Source organism: Chrysemys picta, unplaced genomic scaffold, assembly GCF_011386835.1.
Source record: "Chrysemys picta bellii isolate R12L10 unplaced genomic scaffold, ASM1138683v2 scaf557, whole genome shotgun sequence".
Lineage (NCBI taxonomy): Eukaryota > Metazoa > Chordata > Testudines > Emydidae > Chrysemys > Chrysemys picta.
Genome location: NW_027053264.1, coordinates 20,001 through 25,000, shown reverse-complemented (window position 1 = coordinate 25,000; position 5,000 = coordinate 20,001). Strand labels below are relative to the sequence as shown.

The following is a 5,000-nucleotide window of genomic DNA, read 5'->3' as shown; positions in this document are numbered from 1 at the left end:
CGGCCGCAGCGAGGGACTGCCTCCCGGCCGACAGGATCGGGCCCCTGGAAGTCTGGGGGTGGGGGGGGGGGAAATCGCCCCACGCCCCCGAGGAGGGCTGCCCGGGCGGGCCTGGCCCCGGAGCTCGGAAAAAAAAAAAAGGATCGGGCCCACTAGAGACATGGACCAGGCCGCCCTGGGCTCACCTTCCCCGGCCGCAGCGAGGGACTGCCTCCCGGTCGACTGGATCGGGCCCCTGGAAGTCTGGAAAAAGAAGAATGGAACCTGACGCCTCCGAGGAGGGGGCGCCCAGGGAAGGAGGGAGATCCGGGTTGACCTGCTGACCGGACGGGAAAGAGGCCACCGGGCGTCCCCCCCCTTAAAACCTAGGGGTTGACCTGGTGGCCGGAAAGCGAACCGGCCAGCAGGTGAACCCTTTCGATTCCACGGGTTGACCTGGTGCCCGGGAAGCGAACCGGCCAGCAGGTGAACCCGTTCGATTCCACGGGTTGACCTGGTGCCCGGGAAGCGAACCGGCCAGCAGGTGAACCCGTTCGATTCCACGGGTTGACCTGGTGCCCGGGAAGCGAACCGGCCAGCAGGTGAACCCGTTCGATTCCACGGGTTGACCTGGTGCCCGGGAGGGGACTCTGAAAATTTTTCAGCCCTTTCGACTCGGGGTTGACCTGGTGGCCGAGAGGGGACTCGCACGGCAGGCAAGCCGCCCTGGGCTCACCCTCCCCGGCCGCAGCGAGGGACTGCCACCCGGCCGACTGGATCGGGCCCCTGGAAGTCTGGAAAAAAGAATGGAACCTGACGCCTCCGAGGAGGGGGCGCCCAGGGAAGGAGGGAGATCCGGGTTGACCTGCTGACCGGACGGGAAAGAGGCCACCGGGCGTCCCCCCCCTTAAAACCTAGGGGTTGACCTGGTGGCCGGAAAGCGAACCGGCCAGCAGGTGAACCCGTTCGATTCCACGGGTTGACCTGGTGCCCGGGAAGCGAACCGGCCAGCAGGTGAACCCGTTCGATTCCACGGGTTGACCTGGTGCCCGGGAAGCGAACCGGCCAGCAGGTGAACCCGTTCGATTCCACGGGTTGACCTGGTGCCCGGGAGGGGACTCTGAAAATTTTTCAGCCCTTTCGACTCGGGGTTGACCTGGTGGCCGAGAGGGGACTCGCACGGCAGGCAAGCCGCCCTGGGCTCACCCTCCCCGGCCGCAGCGAGGGACTGCCTCCCGGTCGACTGGATCGGGCCCCTGGAAGTCTGGAAAAAAGAATGGAACCTGACGCCTCCGAGGAGGGGGCGCCCAGGGAAGGAGGGAGATCCGGGTTGACCTGCTGACCGGACGGGAAAGAGGCCACCGGGCGTCCCCCCCCCCTTAAAACCTAGGGGTTGACCTGGTGGCCGGAAAGCGAACCGGCCAGCAGGTGAACCCGTTCGATTCCACGGGTTGACCTGGTGCCCGGGAAGCGAACCGGCCAGCAGGTGAACCCGTTCGATTCCACGGGTTGACCTGGTGCCCGGGAAGCGAACCGGCCAGCAGGTGAACCCGTTCGATTCCACGGGTTGACCTGGTGCCCGGGAAGCGAACCGGCCAGCAGGTGAACCCGTTCGATTCCACGGGTTGACCTGGTGCCCGGGAGGGGACTCTGAAAATTTTTCAGCCCTTTCGACTCGGGGTTGACCTGGTGGCCGAGAGGGGACTCGCACGGCAGGCAAGCCGCCCTGGGCTCACCCTCCCCGGCCGCAGCGAGGGACTGCCACCCGGCCGACTGGATCGGGCCCCTGGAAGTCTGGAAAAAAGAATGGAACCTGACGCCTCCGAGGAGGGGGCACCCAGGGAAGGAGGGAGATCCGGGTTGACCTGCTGACCGGACGGGAAAGAGGCCACCGGGCGTCCCCCCCCCCTTAAAACCTAGGGGTTGACCTGGTGGCCGGAAAGCGAACCGGCCAGCCGGTGAACCCGTCCGATTCCACGGGTTGACCTGGTGGCCGGGAAGCGAACCGGCCAGCAGGTGAACCCGTTCGATTCCACGGGTTGACCTGGTGCCCGGGAGGGGACTCTGAAAATTTTTCAGCCCTTTCGACTCGGGGTTGACCTGGTGGCCGAGAGGGGACTCGCACGGCAGGCAAGCCGCCCTGGGCTCACCCTCCCCGGCCGCAGCGAGGGACTGCCACCCGGCCGACTGGATCGGGCCCCTGGAAGTCTGGAAAAAAGAATGGAACCTGACGCCTCCGAGGAGGGGGCGCCCAGGGAAGGAGGGAGATCCGGGTTGACCTGGTGACCGGACGGGAAAGAGGCCACCGGGCGTCCCCCCCTTAAAACCTAGGGGTTGACCTGGTGGCCGGAAAGCGAACCGGCCAGCCGGTGAACCCGTCCGATTCCACGGGTTGACCTGGTGGCCGGGAAGCGAACCGGCCAGCAGGTGAACCCGTTCGATTCCACGGGTTGACCTGGTGCCCGGGAGGGGACTCTGAAAATTTTTCAGCCCTTTCGACTCGCGGTTGACCTGGTGGCCGAGAGGGGACTCGCACGGCAGGCAAGCCGCCCTGGGCTGACCCTCCCCGGCCGCAGCGAGGGACTGCCTCCCGGCCGACAGGATCGGGCCCCTGGAAGTCTGGGGGGGGGGGGGAATCGCCCCACGCCTCCGAGGAGGGCTGCCCGGGCGGGCCTGGCCCCGGAGCTCGAAAAAAAAAAAAAGGATCGGGCCCACTAGAGACATGGACCAGGCCGCCCTGGGCTCACCCTCCCCGGCCGCAGCGAGGGACTGCCTCCCGGCCGACTGGATCGGGCCCCTGGAAGTCTGGGGGGGGGGGGGAAATGGAACCTGACGCCTCCGAGGAGGGGACGCCCAGGGAAGGAGGGAGATCCGGGTTGACCTGGTGACCGGACGGGAAAGAGGCCACCGGGCGTGCCCCCGTTAAAACCCCTAGGGGTTGACCTGGTGGCCGGAAAGCAAACCGGCCACTGGGTAGGCCGGTCGGCAACCTAGGGGTTGACCTGGTGGCCGGGAAGCGAACCGGCCAGCAGGTGAACCCGTCCGATTCCACGGGTTGACCTGGTGCCCGGGAGGGGACTCTGAAAATTTTTCAGCCCTTTCGACTCGGGGTTGACCTGGTGGCCGAGAGGGGCCTCGCACGGCAGGCAAGCCGCCCTGGGCTCACCCTCCCCGGCCGCAGCGAGGGACTGCCCCTCCCCACCCCCCGGCTGACAGGATCGGGCGCACTGGAAGTCCGGGACAGTATTTTCCCCGACGCCGGGGAGGGCGGGCGGAGGGGCTCTGGCGGCCAGCCCGGGCCCCGGAGCTCGAAAAGGAAAAAAGGACCGGGCCCGCGAGAGAGACGGGGGCCCTGCCGCAGGGGGGGGGGCAGTCCGACCGGGGCTCACCGTGCGGCAGGCCCGGGCGTCGGCAGGGGAAAGCGGGCGAGGAGGCGCGGGGCCGGGTGCCTACGGCCATACCGGACCGAACGCCCCCGATCCCGTCCGATCTCGGAAGGTAAACCGTCCCGGGCCTGGCTAGTACTTGGATGGGTGACCGCCTGGGAATCCCAGGTGCCGTAGGCAGCTTTTCCCGGTCCGAGTCAGCTCTCTCTCCTTTTCTGGGGGGGAAGGAGAGGGGGGGACGGGCCGGAAAGCCCCTCGTCGCTCCTGCCGAGTCGGAGGTCGCGGCCGCAGGTCACGGGTCTGGGCGCCTGGGGTCCGGCTCCCCACCCACCCGGCTTCCTCCGCGGAGGACCCCCCCCCGGGGCCACCGAAGCCGCTGGGGGAGACGCCGGGCATGGGGCGGACTGGCCCGGACCCTCCCGGCCGCCGGCCCGCAGGTCCGCCCCGAATCCCCCCCCCGCGGCCACCCAGGCCAGGCCTGGCCAGGCGGGACGGACGGCGGGTGTCCAGCGCCCAGCGGCTTCCTCCAGCGGGGACCCACGGACCCCAAAGCCGCAGGGGGAGGCCCCGGGCCTGGGACGGACTCGCTCGGACCCCCTGCGCCCGGCCGCCGGCCCGCGGGACCGCCCCGAATCCCCCCGCGGCCACCCAGGCCAGGCCTGGCCAGGCGGGACGGACGGCGGGTGTCCAGCGCCCAGCGGCTTCCTCCAGCGGGGACCCACGGACCCCAAAGCCGCAGGGGGAGACCCCAGGCCCGGGACCGACTCGCTCGGACCCCCCGCCTCCCCTGCGCCCGGCCGCCGGCCCGCGGGACCGCCCCGAATCCCCCCGCGGCCACCCAGGCCAGGCCTGGCCAGGCGGGACGGACGGCGGGTGTCCAGCTCCCAGTGGCTTCCGCCAGCGGGGACCCACGGACCCCAAAGCCGCAGGGGGAGGCCCCGGGCCCGGGACGGACTCGCTCGGACCCCCCGCCTCCCCTGCGCCCGGCCCCCGGCCCGCGGGACCGCCCCGAATCCCCCCGCGGCCATCCAGGCCAGGCCTGGCCTGGCGGGCCGGTGTGCAGCTCCCCCGGGCTTCCTCCCCCGACGACCCGCGCCCCCCCTGAGCCGCAGGCGGAGACCCCGGCCCCGGGGCGGACCGGCCCGGGCTCGCCCGAGCCCCCTGCGCCCGGCCCGCAGGACCGCCCCCCCGAATCCCCCGGGAGAGGCCCGGCCTGCACGCCACTGACGACCCGCGGCCCCCAAAGTCGCAGGAGGCGCCCCCCCCCCCCGGTTAGCCCCGTCTCGCTCCGCGCCCCCCGCCCCTCGCTGCCGGGACCGGGCGCCGCCCCAGAGTCAGCCGCAGCCGGCCGGCCTGAGAGCTGCCCTCCTGTGGACGACGGTGAGTTTACCTTGATACTAACCGGCCGTCAGCCAGGTCAACCCCATTGCTAGACTGGGGTGGACCTGGTGGCCGAGTGGGGACTTGGAACATTTGACAGCTGCTTCCCGGGGCTTGACCGGTTGTCCTGAACGCCCCCCACCCCCACCCCCAGCCCCCGGCTCCTGCTCCCCTCTCCCCAGCCTCGGTGCTCCGCTCCCTGCCTCGGAGGCTGCCTCTCTGCGGCGCCTGCATCGCCTCCGAGGACGCGCACCC

The 5,000-nt window shown here is 70.7% G+C and overlaps 1 non-coding gene across 1 annotated transcript; it reads left to right on the top strand.

The window, feature by feature from the left end:
* Positions 1-3,426: 3,426 nt before the first annotated feature.
* LOC135978941 (5S ribosomal RNA) lies at positions 3,427-3,545 on the top strand. The gene has a single exon (XR_010596283.1). It is a non-coding gene; the product is annotated as a 5S ribosomal RNA (ribosomal RNA).
* The last annotated feature ends 1,455 nt before the right edge of the window (positions 3,546-5,000 follow it).